The sequence below is a fragment of the Procambarus clarkii genome, chromosome 18, assembly GCF_040958095.1.
Source record: "Procambarus clarkii isolate CNS0578487 chromosome 18, FALCON_Pclarkii_2.0, whole genome shotgun sequence".
NCBI classification, from domain to species: Eukaryota; Metazoa; Arthropoda; class Malacostraca; order Decapoda; family Cambaridae; genus Procambarus; species Procambarus clarkii.
In genome coordinates this window covers 27,993,576-28,012,797 of record NC_091167.1, presented here as the reverse complement: position 1 = coordinate 28,012,797, position 19,222 = coordinate 27,993,576, and the positions used below count along the sequence as shown (strand labels likewise).

The window sequence follows — 19,222 nt, the reverse complement described above, 5'->3', positions numbered from 1 at the left end:
CCTGCTACACACCTGGTGTGTTTATCACCTGCTACACACCTGGTGTGTTTATTCCCTGCTACACACCTGGTGTGTTTATCACCTGCTACACACCTGGTGTGTTTATTCCCTGCTACACACCTGGTGTGTTTATTCCCTGCTACACACCTGGTGTGTTTATCACCTGCTACACACCTGGTGTGTTTATTCCCTGCTACACACCTGGTGTGTTTATCACCTGCTACACACCTGGTGTGTTTATCACCTGTTACACACCTGGTGTGTTTATTCCCTGCTACACACCTGGTGTGTTTATCACCTGCTACACACCTGGTGTGTTTATTCCCTGCTACACACCTGGTGTGTTTATCACCTGCTACACACCTGGTGTGTTTATCACCTGCTACACACCTGGTGTGTTTATCAACTGCTACACACCTGGTGTGTTTATCACCTGCTACACACCTGGTGTGTTTATTCCCTGCTACACACCTGGTGTGTTTATCACCTGCTACACACCTGGTGTGTTTATTCCCTGCTACACACCTGGTGTGTTTATCACCTGCTACACACCTGGTGTGTTTATTCCCTGCTACACACCTGGTGTGTTTATCACCTGCTACACACCTGGTGTGTTTATCACCTGCTACACACCTGGTGTGTTTATCACCTGTTACACACCTGGTGTGTTTATTCCCTGCTACACACCTGGTGTTTATCACCTGCTACACACCTGGTGTGTTTATCACCTGCTACACACCTGGTGTGTTTATCACCTGCTACACACCTGGTGTGTTTATCACCTGCTACACACCTGGTGTGTATATCACCTGCTACACACCTGGTGTGTTTATCACCTGCTACACACCTGGTGTGTTTATAACCTGCTACACACCTGGTGTGTTTATCACCTGCTACACACCTGGTGTGTTTATCACCTGCTACACACCTGGTGTGTTTATCACCTGCTACACACCTGGTGTGTTTATCACCTGCTACACACCTGGTGTGTTTATCACCTGCTACACACCTGGTGTGTTTATCACCTGCTACACACCTGGTGTGTTTATCACCTGCTACACACCTGGTGTGTATATCACCTGCTACACACCTGGTGTGTTTATCACCTGCTACACACCTGGTATGTTTATTCCCTGATACACACCTGATGTGTTTATCACCTGCTACACACCTGATGTGTTTATCACCTGGGGTCATTATGATGCATCATCCCACTTTCACGACAAAATCAACAGCAGTAATGAACTGATTATCAATAGTAAAACAAAATTATACAATTTATTTAATAATTATGCAAATGAAAAGTATAATTTGGTCTGTAAAGATTCTCTTGGTGTTGTGTGGTTCAGGTTAGCCAGGTTTCTCCCAGGACCAGGCACCAGGACTCTCCCAGGCACTAGCTCTCTACCACGACCAGGCACCAGCTCTCTCCCACGACCAGGCACCAGCTCTCTCCCACGACCAGGCACCAGCTCTCTCCCAGGACCAGGCACCAGCACTCTCCCAGGACCAGGCACCAGCTCTCTCCCACGACCAGGCACCAGCTCTCTCCCAGGACCAGGCACCAGCACTCTCCCAGGACCAGGCACCAGCTCTCTCCCAGGACCAGGCACCAGCTCTCTCCCAGGACCAGGCACCAGCTCTCTCCCAGGACCAGGCACCAGGTGCCCCAGTGGACCAGACCCCTGAAGCTCCAGGCCTTCACCGGGACCGTGGCCAGCTAGGTGTCAGGTCTTAACACATACAGCGGTCAGCTAGGAGATGTGAGATCTACCCCGGGTCCAAGATCACCAGGTGTGAGATCTACCCATAAGGTGTTCCCAGACACCTTGATCAGGAGGTGTCAGGTGTTCACAGGGACCATGGTCAGGAGGTGTCAGGTGTTCACAGGGACCATGGTCAGGAGGTGTCAGGTGTTCACAGGGACCATGGTCAGGAGGTGTCAGGTGTTCACAGGGACCATGGTCAGGAGGTGTCAGGTCTTCACAGGGACCATGGTCAGGAGGTGTCAGGTGTTCACAGGGACCATGGTCAGGAGGTGTCAGGTGTTCACCGGGACCATGGTCAGGAGGTGTCAGGTCTTAACAAGGACCATGGTCAGGAGGTGTCAGGTCTTAACAAGGACCATGGTCAGGAGGTGTCAGGTGTTCACCGGGACCATGGTCAGGAGGTGTCAGGTCTTAACAAGGACCATGGTCAGGAGGTGTCAGGTCTTAACAAGGACCATGGTCAGGAGGTGTCAGGTCTTAACAAGGACCATGGTCAGGAGGTGTCAGGTGTTCACCGGGACCATGGTCAGGAGGTGTCAGGTCTTAACAAGGACCATGGTCAGGAGGTGTCAGGTCATGCCCGGGACCATGGTCAGGAGGTGTCAGGTCTTAACAAGGACCATGGTCAGGAGGTGTCAGGTCATTAACTGGCCTTAACGACTCTCACTGAATCCAACGATGACACAAAACGTCATCTCAATTTATCGTCCGAAACCATAGAAAAATTTTCGTCAGAAAATGACCAAATAAAATAAAAATTAAAAAATTAGAAAATAATTACGTAGAAAAAAATGAAGGAAAATGCAAAGTTGGTGAAAAAGTATGAGGAACTACGAGACAATACTGCGGAGATGACCTCGAAGGTGGAGGACCTGCAAGACGATCGTGACTATTACTATTGGGAGTTCCAAAAATGTAGAACCACACTGCAGGAACATGAAAGCAAAGACATCGGTGCGCTCCAGGCAGAGCTTAAAGACCTTCAGAAGCATTTCGACAGCTGCGCACGCTTTCGCGAGACGAGTAAAAATATCTACATGCCACTCAAGGCAAAAATTGAATCTGCCAATATTAGGGCAAATAAATTGTACAAAGATTTACTACAAGCGCAATCGGAGGAAGGGAAATGTAAAGACTAAGTAGAGGGCCTCAGGGCGTAATACAGGGATCTGTATCGTAACTATTATGCGTTACATGAACGCGGGAAGAACGAGCTGACTGCTATGGTCAGTTAGAGAGACCACGCCCATCAATAATTTACCCATGTTAAAGGTGAGCTTGAGGAAAAACACAAGCAACACGAGCAACTGCACAAGGAGCACCATGAGCTTATTGCTCATGTGGAAAATATGAGACAAATTGTCGAGGAGAAGCAAAAGCAGCACAAAAGGCTGCATAACAAGCACCAGAAACTTATCGTTGATTTAGAAGACATGAGAAGTATCGCAGACGAAAAGCATGAGTTGCACAATGAGGTGACGAATGAAAACCTAATTCTCCGCCGGAATATTGCAAGATTGAGAAAAACCGTCGCTGCCAAAGAGACAGAGAACGCCCAGCTTCGTGAGCAACTATAAGCTTCACATTCACTCTCCAAACGCAGTAGTAATGATATGGAAACTGTTGGTGAGGATGAGAGCGAAGATCACTCGCAAGGAGAAGCATTAATGAAGAGGGAAGGTGTAGAGCACAAAGATCACGTGATTAACACGTGCGACGCTGTTGAAGCTCAACTCTAACAAAAACATGAGGAACACGCACTTCTCCACTCAGAGCTCGAAGGTGTCAAACAAAAACACAACTCTGTCGAAACCGAGTTTAGAAACGCTTTGAATTTAAGTGACTATTGGAAAGACTAATATAACCGCAAGAATAAATAATATAAATTTGTTTACAAACAAATGTTGATAAAAGATAAATTGATAAAAGAGTATTAAGTGAGAGAAATTAAGTGCTAGAGTGAAAAGAAGGAAATCTGGTCAAGATATACAAGTATATCTGCTGATATGTTGCGTACGAAAACATCTCATAAAATAGAAGAGGGACTTCTTAATTCAGAGCTGAGGCACGTGAGACAATCACTTCACCAGGCCGAGGTCACCTTAAGTGCAATTCAGACACGAACACTTGCCTGTTAACTCGATAATGAACGGAAACAAGAAGAAATGGAAGCGCTTAAAAAGGACATCAGGTTGTTAGAGACTATTGGTGAACAATGTCTGAAGCTTGAAGACGCGTGTCAGTAACACAAGGTTCACATTACGGAGCGGGGTCAGCAAGAGACAGCTAGACTCACAGCAACTCTCAAAGAGTCTCAACAAAAATTGTAGTTCATCGAAGCAAAAATTAAATCTGCAGCATCGAGAAAACCACAATCGTCACCCGCTAACGAATATTATCCTAAAACGATGTTATTAATTATAACTGGAATTGCCTTGTTTAGACTATTTAAATGATTATATTTGGCACGTTGTGCGTGACACGACCTCCCCGTTGTGTGTGGCACGACCTCCCCGTTGTGCGTGGCACGACCTCCCCGTTGTGCGTGGCACGACCTCCCCGTTGTGCGTGGCACGACCTCCCCGTTGTGCGTGGCATGACCCCCCCGTTGTGCGTGGCACGACCCTCCGTTGTGCGTGGCATGACCCCCCACGTTGTGCGTGGCACGACCTCCCCGTTGTGTGTGGCACGATCCTCCGTTGTGCGTGGCATGACCCCCCACGTTGTGCGTGGCACGACCTCCCCGTTGTGCGTGGCACGACCTCCCCGTTGTGCTTGGGACGACCTCCCCGTTGTGCGTGGCATGACCCCCCCCGTTGTGCGTGGCACGACCCCCCGTTGTGCGTGGCATGACCCCCCTGTTGTGCGTGGCACGACCTCCCCGTTGTGCGTGGCACGACCTCCCCGTTGTGCGTGGCACGACCTCCTCGTTGTGCGTGGCACGACCCCCCCGTTGTGCGTGGCACGACCTCCCCGTTGTGCGTGGCACGACCTTCCCGTTGTGCGTGGCACGACCCCTTCGTTGTGCGTGGCACGACCCCCCCGTTGTGCGTGGCACGACCTCCCCGTTGTGCGTGGCACGACCTCCCCGTTGTGCGTGGCACGACCTCCCCGTTGTGCGTGGCACGATTTCCCCGTTGTGCGTGGCACGACCTCCGTTGTGCGTGGCACGACCTCCCCGTTGTGCGTGGCACGACCCCCCGTTGTGCGTGGCACGACCCCTTCGTTGTACGTGGCACGACCCCCCGTTGTGCGTGGCACGACCCCCCCCATTGTGCGTGGCACGACCCCCCCGTTGTGCGTGGCACGACCCCCCCCGTTGTGCGTGGCACGACCTCCCCGTTGTGCGTGGCACGACCTCCCCCGTTGTGCGTGGCACGACCTCCCCCGTTGTGCGTGGCACGACCTCCCCCGTTGTGCGTGGCACGACCTCCCCCGTTGTGCGTGGCACGACCTCCTTCGTTGTGCGTGGCACGACCTCCCCCGTTGTGCGTGGCACGACCTCCCCCGTTGTGCGTGGCATGACCTCCCCCGTTGTGCGTGGCACGACCTCCTTCGTTGTGCGTGGCACGACCTCCCCCGTTGTGCGTGGCACGACCTCCTTCGTTGTGCGTGGCACGACCTCCCCCGTTGTGCGTGGCACGACCTCCCCCGTTGTGCGTGGCACGACCTCCTTCGTTGTGCGTGGCACGACCTCCCCCGTTGTGCGTGGCACGACCTCCCCCGTTGTGCGTGGCACGACCTCCCCCGTTGTGCGTGGCACGACCTCCCCCGTTGTGCGTGGCACGACCTCCTCCGTTGTGCGTGGCATGACCTCCTTCGTTGTGCGTGGCACGACCTCCCCCGTTGTGCGTGGCACGACCTCCCCCGTTGTGCGTGGCACGACCTCCCCCGTTGTGCGTGGCATGACCTCCCCCGTTGTGCGTGGCACGACCTCCCCCGTTGTGCGTGGCACGACTTCCCCCGTTGTGCGTGGCACGACCTCCTTCGTTGTGCGTGGCACGACCTCCCCCGTTGTGCGTGGCACGACCTCCCCCGTTGTGCGTGGCACGACCTCCTTCGTTGTGCGTGGCACGACCTCCCCCGTTGTGCGTGGCACGACCTCCCCCGTTGTGCGTGGCACGACCTCCCCCGTTGTGCGTGGCACGACCTCCCCCGTTGTGCGTGGCACGACCTCCTCCGTTGTGCGTGGCATGACCTCCTTCGTTGTGCGTGGCACGACCTCCCCCGTTGTGCGTGGCACGACCTCCCCCGTTGTGCGTGGCACGACCTCCCCCGTTGTGCGTGGCACGACCTCCCCCGTTGTGCGTGGCACGACCTCCCCCGTTGTGCGTGGCACGACCTCCCCCGTTGTGCGTGGCATGACCTCCCCCGTTGTGCGTGGCACGACCTCCCCCGTTGTGCGTGGCACGACCTCCCCCGTTGTGCGTGGCATGACCTCCCCCGTTGTGCGTGGCACGACCACGTTCAGCTTCTGCATCTTAACTTTACTATATTTCTCTTCTGCTTATTTTTTTTTCCTTCACAGAGATACTTTTTTCATTTGAAGCAATATTATTGTGAAGGAAAGAGGCAATTAAGAGAAAATGGTGGTAATAGTAGTAATAGTAATAGTAATAGGCATCCATCAGTGTCAGGAGACTATGGAGTTGTCTCCTGAGTACTTTTATCCCCAGGTGCACACCTGGTGTACTTTTATCCCCAGGTGCACACCTGGTGTACTTTTATCCCAAGGTGCACACCTGGTGTACTTTTATCCCAAGGTGCACACCTGGTGTACTTTTATCCCCAGGTACACACCTGGTGTACTTTTATCCCCAGGTACACACCTGGTGAACTTTTATCTCCAGGTGCACACCTGGTGTACTTTTATCCCAAGATGCACACCTGGTGTACTTTTATCCCAAGGTGCACAGCTGGTGTACTTTTATCCCCAGGTGCACACCTGGTGTACTTTTATCCCAAGGTGCACACCTGGTGTACTTTTATCCCCAGGTACACAGCTGGTGTACTTTTATCCCAAGGTGCACACCTGGTGTACTTTTATCCCAAGGTGCACACCTGGTGTACTTTTGTCCCCAGGTACACACCTGGTGTACCTTTATCCCCAGGTACACACCTGGTGTACTTTTATCCCCAGGTACACACCTGGTGTACTTTTATCCCCAAGTACACACCTGGTGTACTTATACCCCCAGGTACACACCTGGTGTACTTTTATCCCCAGGTTCACACCTGGTGTAAGTTTATCCCCCAGGTGCACACCTGGTGTAAGTTTATCCCCAGGTGCACACCTGGTGTAAGTTTATCCCCCAGGTGCACACCTGGTGTAAGTTTATCCTCCAGGTGCACACCTGGTGTAAGTTTATCCACCAGGTGCACACCTGGTGTTAGTTTATCCCACAGGTGCACACCTGTTGTAAGTTTATCCCCCAGGTGCACTCCTAGTGTAAGTTTATCCCCAGGTGCACACCTGCTGTAAGTTTATCCCCAGGTGCACACCTGGTGTAAGTTTATCCCAAGGTGCACACCTGGTGTAAGTTTATTCCCAGGTACACACCTGGTGTAAGTTTATCCCCAGGTGCACACCTGGTGTAAATTTATCCCCAGGTGCACACCTGGTGTAAGTTTAGCCCCAGGTACACACCTGGTGTACTTTTATCCCCAGGTACACACCTGGTGTACTTTTATCCCCAGGTACACACCTGGTGTACTTTTATCCCCAGGTACACACCTGGTGTACTTTTACCCCCAGGTACACACCTGGTGTACTTTTATCTCCAGGTTCACACCTGGTGTAAGTTTATCCCCCAGGTGGACACCTGGTGTAAGTTTATCCCCAGGTGCACACTCAGTGTAAGTTTATCCCCCAGGTGCACACCTGGTGTAAGTTTATCCCCCAGGTGCACACCTGGTGTAAGTTTATCCCACAGGTGCACACCTGTTGTAAGTTTATCCCCCAGGTGCACTCCTAGTGTAAGTTTATCCCCAGGTGCACACCTGGAGTAAGTTTATCCCCAGGTGCACACCTGGTGTAAGTTTATCCCCAGGTGCACACCTGGTGTAAGTTTATTCCCAGGTACACACCTAGTGTAAGTTTATCCCCAGGTGCACACCTTGTGTAAGTTTATCCCAAGGTGCACACCTGGTGTAACTTTATCCCCAGGTGCACACCTGGTGTAAGTTTATCTCAAGGTACACACCTGGTGTAGGTTTATCCCCAGGTACACACCTGGTGTACTATTATCCCCAGGTACACACCGGGTGTACTATTATCCCCAGGTACACACCTGGTGTACTTTTATCCCCAGGTACACACCTGATGTGTGTACCCCCAGGTACACACCGGGTGTGTTTATCACCTGCTACACACCTGGTGTGTTTATTCCCTGTTACACACCTGGTGTGTTTATCACCTGCTACACACCTGGTGTGTTTATTCCCTGCTACACACCTGGTGTGTTTATCACCTGCTACACACCTGGTGTATTTATCACCTGCTACACACCTGGTGTGTTTATCACCTGCTACACACCTGGTGTGTTTATCACCTGCTACACACCTGGTGTGTTTATCACCTGCTACACACCTGGTGTGTTTATCACCTGCTACACACCTGGTGTGTTTATCACCTGCTACACACCTGGTGTGTTTATTCCCTGATACACACCTGATGTGTTTATCACCTGCTACACACCTGATGTGTTTATCACCTGGGGTCATTATGATGCATCATCCCACTTTCACGACAAAATCAACAGCAGTAATGAACTGATTATCAATAGTAAAACAAAATTATACAATTTATTTAATAATTATGCAAATGAAAAGTATAATTTGGTCTGTAAAGATTCTCTTGGTGTTGTGTGGTTCAGGTTAGCCAGGTTTCTCCCAGGACCAGGCACCAGGACTCTCCCACGACCAGGCACCAGGACTCTCCCAGGACCAGGCACCAGGACTCTCCCAGGCACTAGCTCTCTACCACGACCAGGCACCAGCTCTCTACCACGACCAGACACCAGGACTCTCCCAGGCACTAGCTCTCTCCCACGACCAGGCACCAGCTCTCTCCGAGGACCAGGCACCAGCACTCTCCCACGACCAGGCACCAGCTCTCTCTCACGACCAGGCACCAGCTCTCTCCCACGACCAGGCACCAGCACTCTCCCAGGACCAGGCACCAGCTCTCTCCCACGACCAGGCACCAGCACTCTCCCAGGACCAGGCACCAGCACTCTCCCAGGACCAGGCACCAGCTCTCTCCCAGGACCAGGCACCAGCTCTCTCCCAGGACCAGGCACCAGCTCTCTCCCAGGACCAGGCACCAGGTGCCCCAGTGGACCAGACCCCTGAAGCTCCAGGCCTTCACCGGGACCGTGGCCAGCTAGGTGTCAGGTCTTAACACATACAGCGGTCAGCTAGGAGATGTGAGATCTACCCCGGGTCCAAGATCACCAGGTGTGAGATCTACCCCTAAGGTGTTCCCAGACACCTTGATCAGGAGGTGTCAGGTGTTCACAGGGACCATGGTCAGGAGGTGTCAGGTCTTAACAAGGACCATGGTCAGGAGGTGTCAGGTGTTCACAGGGACCATGGTCAGGAGGTGTCAGGTGTTCACAGGGACCATGGTCAGGAGGTGTCAGGTGTTCACCGGGACCATGGTCAGGAGGTGTCAGGTCTTAACAAGGACCATGGTCAGGAGGTGTCAGGTCATGCCCGGGATCATGGTAAGGAGGTGTCAGGTCTTAACAAGGACCATGGTCAGGAGGTGTCAGGTCATTAACTGGCCTTAACGACTCTCACTGAATCCAACGATGACACAAAACGTCATCTCAATTTATCGTCCGAAACCATAGAAAAATTTTCGTCAGAAAATGACCAAATAAAATAAAAATTAAAAAATTAGAAAATAATTACGTAGAAAAAAATGAAGGAAAATGCAAAGTTGGTGAAAAAGTATGAGGAACTACGAGACAATACTGCGGAGATGACCTCGAAGGTGGAGGACCTGCAAGACGATCGTGACTATTACTATTGGGAGTTCCAAAAATGTAGAACCACACTGCAGGAACATGAAAGCAAAGACATCGGTGCGCTCCAGGCAGAGCTTAAAGATCTTCAGAAGCATTTCGACAGCTGCGCACGCTTTCGCGAGACGAGTAAAAATATCTACATGCCACTCAAGGCAAAAATTGAATCTGCCAATATTAGGGCAAATAAATTGTACAAAGATTTACTACAAGCGCAATCGGAGGAAGGGAAATGTAAAGACTAAGTAGAGGGCCTCAGGGCGTAATACAGGGATCTGTATCGTAACTATTATGCGTTACATGAACGCGGGAAGAACGAGCTGACTGCTATGGTCAGTTAGAGAGACCACGCCCATCAATAATTTACCCATGTTAAAGGTGAGCTTGAGGAAAAACACAAGCAACACGAGCAACTGCACAAGGAGCACCATGAGCTTATTGCTCATGTGGAAAATATGAGACAAATTGTCGAGGAGAAGCAAAAGCAGCACAAAAGGCTGCATAACAAGCACCAGAAACTTATCGTTGATTTAGAAGACATGAGAAGTATCGCAGACGAAAAGCATGAGTTGCACAATGAGGTGACGAATGAAAACCTAATTCTCCGCCGGAATATTGCAAGATTGAGAAAAACCGTCGCTGCCAAAGAGACAGAGAACGCCCAGCTTCGTGAGCAACTATAAGCTTCACATTCACTCTCCAAACGCAGTAGTAATGATATGGAAACTGTTGGTGAGGATGAGAGCGAAGATCACTCGCAAGGAGAAGCATTAATGAAGAGGGAAGGTGTAGAGCACAAAGATCACGTGATTAACACGTGCGACGCTGTTGAAGCTCAACTCTAACAAAAACATGAGGAACACGCACTTCTCCACTCAGAGCTCGAAGGTGTCAAACAAAAACACAACTCTGTCGAAACCGAGTTTAGAAACGCTTTGAATTTAAGTGACTATTGGAAAGACTAATATAACCGCAAGAATAAATAATATAAATTTGTTTACAAACAAATGTTGATAAAAGATAAATTGATAAAAGAGTATTAAGTGAGAGAAATTAAGTGCTAGAGTGAAAAGAAGGAAATCTGGTCAAGATATACAAGTATATCTGCTGATATGTTGCGTACGAAAACATCTCATAAAATAGAAGAGGGACTTCTTAATTCAGAGCTGAGGCACGTGAGACAATCACTTCACCAGGCCGAGGTCACCTTAAGTGCAATTCAGACACGAACACTTGCCTGTTAACTCGATAATGAACGGAAACAAGAAGAAATGGAAGCGCTTAAAAAGGACATCAGGTTGTTAGAGACTATTGGTGAACAGTGTCTGAAGCTTGAAGACGCGTGTCAGTAACACAAGGTTCACATTACGGAGCGGGGTCAGCAAGAGACAGCTAGACTCACAGCAACTCTCAAAGAGTCTCAACAAAAATTGTAGTTCATCGAAGCAAAAATTAAATCTGCAGCATCGAGAAAACCACAATCGTCACCCGCTAACGAATATTATCCTAAAACGATGTTATTAATTATAACTGGAATTGCCTTGTTTAGACTATTTAATTGATTATATTTGGCACGTTGTGCGTGACACGACCTCCCCGTTGTGTGTGGCACGACCTCCCCGTTGTGCGTGGCACGACCTCCCCGTTGTGCGTGGCACGACCTCCCCGTTGTGCGTGGCACGACCTCCCCGTTGTGCGTGGCATGACCCCCCCGTTGTGCGTGGCACGACCCTCCGTTGTGCGTGGCATGACCCCCCACGTTGTGCGTGGCACGACCTCCCCGTTGTGCGTGGCACGATCCTCCGTTGTGCGTGGCATGACCCCCCACGTTGTGCGTGGCACGACCTCCCCGTTGTGCGTGGCACGACCTCCCCGTTGTGCTTGGGACGACCTCCCCGTTGTGCGTGGCATGACCCCCCGTTGTGCGTGGCACGACCCCCCGTTGTGCGTGGCATGACCCCCCCTGTTGTGCGTGGCACGACCTCCCCGTTGTGCGTGGCACGACCTCCTCGTTGTGCGTGGCACGACCTCCTCGTTGTGCGTGGCACGACCCCCCCGTTGTGCGTGGCACGACCTCCCCGTTGTGCGTGGCACGACCTTCCTTCGTTGTGCGTGGCACGACCCCCCGTTGTGCGTGGCACGACCCCCCCGTTGTGCGTGGCACGACCCCCCCGTTGTGCGTGGCACGACCTCCCCGTTGTGCGTGGCACGACCTCCCCGTTGTGCGTGGCACGACCTCCCCGTTGTGCGTGGCACGATTTCCCCGTTGTGCGTGGCACGACCTCCGTTGTGCGTGGCACGACCTCCCCGTTGTGCGTGGCACGACCCCCCGTTGTGCGTGGCACGACCCCTTCGTTGTACGTGGCACGACCCCCCGTTGTGCGTGGCACGACCCCCCCCCCCATTGTGCGTGGCACGACCCCCCCCCCATTGTGCGTGGCACGACCCCCCCCCCCCCCCGTTGTGCGTGGCACGACCCCCCCCCCGTTGTGCGTGGCACGACCTCCCCGTTGTACGTGGCACGACCTCCCCCGTTGTGCGTGGCACGACCTCCCCCGTTGTGCGTGGCACGACCTCCCCCGTTGTGCGTGGCACGACCTCCCCCGTTGTGCGTGGCACGACCTCCTTCGTTGTGCGTGGCACGACCTCCTTCGTTGTGCGTGGCACGACCTCCCCCGTTATGCGTGGCACGACCTCCCCCGTTGTGCGTGGCACGACCTCCCCCGTTGTGCGTGGCACGACCTCCCCCGTTGTGCGTGGCACGACCTCCTTCGTTGTGCGTGGCACGACCTCCCCCGTTGTGCGTGGCACGACCTCCCCCGTTGTGCGTGGCACGACCTCCTTCGTTGTGCGTGGCACGACCTCCCCCGTTGTGCGTGGCACGACCTCCCCCGTTGTGCGTGGCATGACCTCCCCCGTTGTGCGTGGCACGACCTCCTTCGTTGTGCGTGGCACGACCTCCCCCGTTGTGCGTGGCACGACCACGTTCAGCTTCTGCATCTTAACTTTACTACATTTCTCTTCTGCTTATTTTTTTTTCCTTCACAGAGATACTTTTTTCAGTTGAAGCAATATTATTGTGAAGGAAAGAGGCAATTAGGAGAAAATGGTGGTAATAGTAGTAATAGTAATAGGCATCCATCAGTGTCAGGAGACTATGGACTTGTCTCGTGAGTACTTTTATCCCCAAGTGCACACCTGGTGTACTTTTATCCCAAGGTGCACACCTGGTGTACTTTTATTCCAAGGTGCACACCTGGTGTACTTTTATCCCCAGGTACACACCTGGTGTACTTTTATCCCCAGGTACACACCTGGTGAACTTTTATCTCAAGGTGCACACCTGGTGTACTTTTGTCCCAAGATGCACACCTGGTGTACTTTTATCCCAAGGTGCACACCTGGTGTACTTTTATCCCCAGGTACACAGCTGGTGTACTTTTATCCTCAGGTGCACACCTGGTGTACTTTTATCCCAAGGTGCACACCTGGTGTACTTTTATCCCCAGGTACACAGCTGGTGTACTTTTATCCCAAGGTGCACACCTGGTGTACTTTTATCCCAAGGTGCACACCTGGTGTACTTTTGTCCCCAGGTACACACCTGGTGTACCTTTATCCCCAGGTACACACCTGGTGTACTTTTATCCCCAGGTACACACCTGGTGTACTTTTATCCCCAAGTACACACCTGGTGTACTTTTATCTCCAGGTTCACACCTGGTGTAAGTTTATCCCCCAGGTGCACACCTGGTGTAAGTTTATCCCCAGGTGCACACTCGGTGTAAGTTTATCCCCCAGGTGCACACCTGGTGTAAGTTTATCCCCCAGGTGCACACCTGGTGTAAGTTTATCCCCCAGGTGCACACCTGGTGTAAGTTTATCCCCAGGTGCACACCTGGTGTAAGTTTATCCCCCAGGTGCACACCTGGTGTAAGTTTATCCTCCAGGTGCACACCTGGTGTAAGTTTATCCACCAGGTGCACACCTGGTGTTAGTTTATCCCACAGGTGCACACCTGTTGTAAGTTTATCCCCCAGGTGCACTCCTAGTGTAAGTTTATCCCCAGGTGCACACCTGCTGTAATTTTATCCCCAGGTGCACACCTGGTGTAAGTTTATCCCAAGGTGCACACCTGGTGTAAGTTTATTCCCAGGTACACACCTGGTGTAAGTTTATCCCCAGGTGCACACCTGGTGTAAGTTTATCCCCAGGTGCACACCTGGTGTAAGTTTAGCCCCAGGTACACACCTGGTGTACTTTTATCCCCAGGTACACACCTGGTGTACTTTTATCCCCAGGTACACACCTGGTGTACTTTTATCCCCAGGTACACACCTGGTGTACTTTTACCCCCAGGTACACACCTGGTGTACTTTTATCTCCAGGTTCACACCTGGTGTAAGTTTATCCCCCAGGTGCACACCTGGTGTAAGTTTATCCCCAGGTGCACACTCGGTGTAAGTTTATCCCCCAGGTGCACACCTGGTGTAAGTTTATCCCCCAGGTGCACACCTGGTGTAAGTTTATCCCCCAGGTGCACACCTGGTGTAAGTTTATCCCACAGGTGCACACCTGTTGTAAGTTTATCCCCCAGGTGCACTCCTAGTGTAAGTTTATCCCCAGGTGCACACCTGGAGTAAGTTTATCCCCAGGTGCACACCTGGTGTAAGTTTGTCCCCAGGTGCACACCTGGTGTAAGTTTATTCCCAGGTACACACCTGGTGTAAGTTTATCCCCAGGTGCACACCTTGTGTAAGTTTATCCCAAGGTGCACACCTGGTGTAACTTTATCCCCAGGTGCACACCTGGTGTAAGTTTATCTCAAGGTACACACCTGGTGTAAGTTTATCCCCAGGTACACACCTGGTGTACTATTATCCCCAGGTACACACCTGGTGTACTATTATCCCCAGGTACACACCTGGTGTACTTTTATCCCCAGGTACACACCTGATGTGTGTACCCCCAGGTACACACCGGGTGTGTTTATCACCTGCTACACACCTGGTGTGTTTATTCCCTGCTACACACCTGGTGTGTTTATCACCTGCTACACACCTGGTGTGTTTATTCCCTGCTACACACCTGGTGTGTTTATCACCTGCTACACACCTGGTGTATTTATCACCTGCTACACACCTGGTGTGTTTATCACCTGCTACACACCTGGTGTGTTTATCACCTGCTACACACCTGGTGTGTTTATCACCTGCTACACACCTGGTGTGTTTATCACCTGCTACACACCTGGTGTGTATATCACCTGCTACACACCTGGTGTGTTTATCACCTGCTACACACCTGGTGTGTTTATTCCCTGATACACACCTGATGTGTTTATCACCTGCTACACACCTGATGTGTTTATCACCTGCTACACACCTGATGTGTTTATCACCTGCTACACACCTGATGTGTTTATCACCTGGGGTCATTATGATGCATCATCCCACTTTCACGACAAAATCAACAGCAGTAATGAAATGATTATCAATAGTAAAACAAAATTATACAATTTATTTAATAATTATGCAAATGAAAAGTATAATTTGGTCTGTAAAGATTCTCTTGGTGTTGTGTGGTTCAGGTTAGCCAGGTTTCTCCCAGGACCAGGCACCAGGACTCTCCCACGACCAGGCACCAGGACTCTCCCAGGACCAGGCACCAGGACTCTCCCAGGCACTAGCTCTCTACCACGACCAGGCACCAGCTCTCTACCACGACCAGACACCAGGACTCTCCCAGGCACTAGCTCTCTCCCACGACCAGGCACCAGCTCTCTCCGAGGACCAGGCACCAGCACTCTCCCACGACCAGGCACCAGCTCTCTCCCACGACCAGGCACCAGCTCTCTCCCACGACCAGGCACCAGCACTCTCCCAGGACCAGGCACCAGCTCTCTCCCAGGACCAGGCACCAGCACTCTCCCAGGACCAGGCACCAGCACTCTCCCACGACCAGGCACCAGCTCTCTCCCAGGACCAGGCACCAGCTCTCTCCCAGGACCAGGCACCAGCTCTCTCCCAGGACCAGGCACCAGGTGCCCCAGTGGACCAGACCCCTGAAGCTCCAGGCCTTCACCGGGACCGTGGCCAGCTAGGTGTCAGGTCTTAACACATACAGCGGTCAGCTAGGAGATGTGAGATCTACCCCGGGTCCAAGATCACCAGGTGTGAGATCTACCCCTAAGGTGTTCCCAGACACCTTGATCAGGAGGTGTCAGGTGTTCACAGGGACCATGGTCAGGAGGTGTCAGGTGTTCACAGGGACCATGGTCAGGAGGTGTCAGGTGTTCACAGGGACCATGGTCAGGAGGTGTCAGGTGTTCACAGGGACCATGGTCAGGAGGTGTCAGGTGTTCACAGGGACCATGGTCAGGAGGTGTCAGGTGTTCACCGGGACCATGGTCAGGAGGTGTCAGGTCATGCCCGGGATCATGGTAAGGAGGTGTCAGGTCTTAACAAGGACCATGGTCAGGAGGTGTCAGGTCTTAACAAGGACCATGGTCAGGAGGTGTCAGGTCATGCCCGGGATCATGGTAAGGAGGTGTCAGGTCTTAACAAGGACCATGGTCAGGAGGTGTCAGGTCATTAACTGGCCTTAACGACTCTCACTGAATCCAACGATGACACAAAACGTCATCTCAATTTATCGTCCGAAACCATAGAAAAATTTTCGTCAGAAAGTGACCAAATAAAATAAAAATTAAAAAATTAGAAAATAATTACGTAGAAAAAAATGAAGGAAAATGCAAAGTTGGTGAAAAAGTATGAGGAACTACGAGACAATACTGCGGAGATGACCTCGAAGGTGGAGGACCTGCAAGACGATCGTGACTATTACTATTGGGAGTTCCAAAAATGTAGAACCACACTGCAGGAACATGAAAGCAAAGACATCGGTGCGCTCCAGGCAGAGCTTAAAGACCTTCAGAAGCATTTCGACAGCTGCGCACGCTTTCGCGAGACGAGTAAAAATATCTACATGCCACTCAAGGCAAAAATTGAATCTGCCAATATTAGGGCAAATAAATTGTACAAAGATTTACTACAAGCGCAATCGGAGGAAGGGAAATGTAAAGACTAAGTAGAGGGCCTCAGGGCGTAATACAGGGATCTGTATCGTAACTATTATGCGTTACATGAACGCGGGAAGAACGAGCTGACTGCTATGGTCAGTTAGAGAGACCACGCCCATCAATAATTTACCCATGTTAAAGGTGAGCTTGAGGAGAAACACAAGCAACACGAGCAACTGCACAAGGAGCACCATGAGCTTATTGCTCATGTGGAAAATATGAGACAAATTGTCGAGGAGAAGCAAAAGCAGCACAAAAGGCTGCATAACAAGCACCAGAAACTTATCGTTGATTTAGAAGACATGAGAAGTATCGCAGACGAAAAGCATGAGTTGCACAATGAGGTGACGAATGAAAACCTAATTCTCCGCCGGAATATTGCAAGATTGAGAAAAACCGTCGCTGCCAAAGAGACAGAGAACGCCCAGCTTCGTGAGCAACTATAAGCTTCACATTCACTCTCCAAACGCAGTAGTAATGATATGGAAACTGTTGGTGAGGATGAGAGCGAAGATCACTCGCAAGGAGAAGCATTAATGAAGAGGGAAGGTGTAGAGCACAAAGATCACGTGATTAACACGTGCGACGCTGTTGAAGCTCAACTCTAACAAAAACATGAGGAACACGCACTTCTCCACTCAGAGCTCGAAGGTGTCAAACAAAAACACAACTCTGTCGAAACCGAGTTTAGAAACGCTTTGAATTTAAGTGACTATTGGAAAGACTAATATAACCGCAAGAATAAATAATATAAATTTGTTTACAAACAAATGTTGATAAAAGATAAATTGATAAAAGAGTATTAAGTGAGAGAAATTAAGTGCTAGAGTGAAAAGAAGGAAATCTGGTCAAGATATACAAGTATATCTGCTGATATGTTGCGTACGAAAACATCTCATAAAATAGAAGAGGGACTTCTTAATTCAGAGCTGAGGCACGTGAGACAATCACTTCACCAGGCCGAGGTCACCTTAAGTGCAATTCAGACACGAACACTTGCCTGTTAACTCGATAATGAACGGAAACAAGAAGAAATGGAAGCGCTTAAAAAGGACATCAGGTTGTTAGAGACTATTGGTGAACAGTGTCTGAAGCTTGAAGACGCGTGTCAGTAACACAAGGTTCACATTACGGAGCGGGGTCAGCAAGAGGACAGCTAGACTCACAGCAACTCTCAAAGAGTCTCAACAAAAATTGTAGTTCATCGAAGCAAAAATTAAATCTGCAGCATCGAGAAAACCACAATCGTCACCCGCTAACGAATATTATCCTAAAACGATGTTATTAATTATAACTGGAATTGCCTTGTTTAGACTATTTAAATGATTATATTTGGCACGTTGTGCGTGACACGACCTCCCCGTTGTGTGTGGCACGACCTCCCCGTTGTGCGTGGCACGACCTCCCCGTTGTGCGTGGCACGACCTCCCCGTTGTGCGTGGCACGACCTCCCCGTTGTGCGTGGCATGACCCCCCCCGTTGTGCGTGGCACGACCCTCCGTTGTGCGTGGCATGACCCCCCACGTTGTGCGTGGCACGACCTCCCCGTTGTGCGTGGCACGATCCTCCGTTGTGCGTGGCATGACCCCCCACGTTGTGCGTGGCACGACCTCCCCGTTGTGCGTGGCACGACCTCCCCGTTGTGCTTGGGACGACCTCCCCGTTGTGCGTGGCATGACCCCCCCCCGTTGTGCGTGGCATGACCCCCCCCCGTTGTGCGTGGCACGACCCCCCTGTTGTGCGTGGCATGACCCCCCTGTTGTGCGTGGCACGACCTCCCCGTTGTGCGTGGCACGACCTCCCCGTTGTGCGTGGCACGACCCTCCTCGTTGTGCGTGGCACGACCTCCCCGTTGTGCGTGGCACGACCTTCCCGTTGTGCGTGGCACGACCCCTTCGTTGTGCGTGGCACGACCCCCCCGTTGTGCGTGGCACGACCTCCCCGTTGTGCGTGGCACGACCTCCCCGTTGTGCGTGGCACGATTTCCCCGTTGTGCGTGGCACGACCTCCGTTGTGCGTGGCACGACCTCCCCGTTGTGCGTGGCACGACCCCCCGTTGTGCGTGGCACGACCCCTTCGTTGTACGTGGCACGACCCCCCGTTGTGCGTGGCACGACCCCCCCATTGTGCGTGGCACGACCCCCCCCATTGTGCGTGGCACGACCCCCCCCGTTGTGCGTGGCACGACCCCCCCCGTTGTGCGTGGCACGACCTCCCCGTTGTGCGTGGCACGACCTCCCCGTTGTGCGTGGCACGACCTCCCCCGTTGTGCGTGGCACGACCTCCCCCGTTGTGCGTGGCACGACCTCCCCCGTTGTGCGTGGCACGACCTCCCCCGTTGT

At 51.9% G+C, this 19,222-nt stretch overlaps 1 protein-coding gene and 2 long non-coding RNA genes across 3 annotated transcripts in view; all 3 read left to right on the top strand.

Annotated features, from left to right (window-relative positions):
• Positions 1-19,222, top strand: part of LOC138365849 (WD repeat-containing protein 86-like) — an 83,010-nt gene that overhangs the window by 8,216 nt on the left and 55,572 nt on the right. The gene's annotated exons all lie outside the window — the stretch shown is intronic.
• Positions 9,330-10,740, top strand: LOC138365848 (uncharacterized). Its single transcript, XR_011229050.1, has 2 exons — positions 9,330-9,478; positions 9,545-10,740. It is a non-coding gene; the product is annotated as an uncharacterized lncRNA (long non-coding RNA).
• LOC138365847 (uncharacterized) lies at positions 15,305-17,584 on the top strand. The gene is made up of 2 exons (XR_011229049.1): positions 15,305-16,223; positions 16,356-17,584. It is a non-coding gene; the product is annotated as an uncharacterized lncRNA (long non-coding RNA).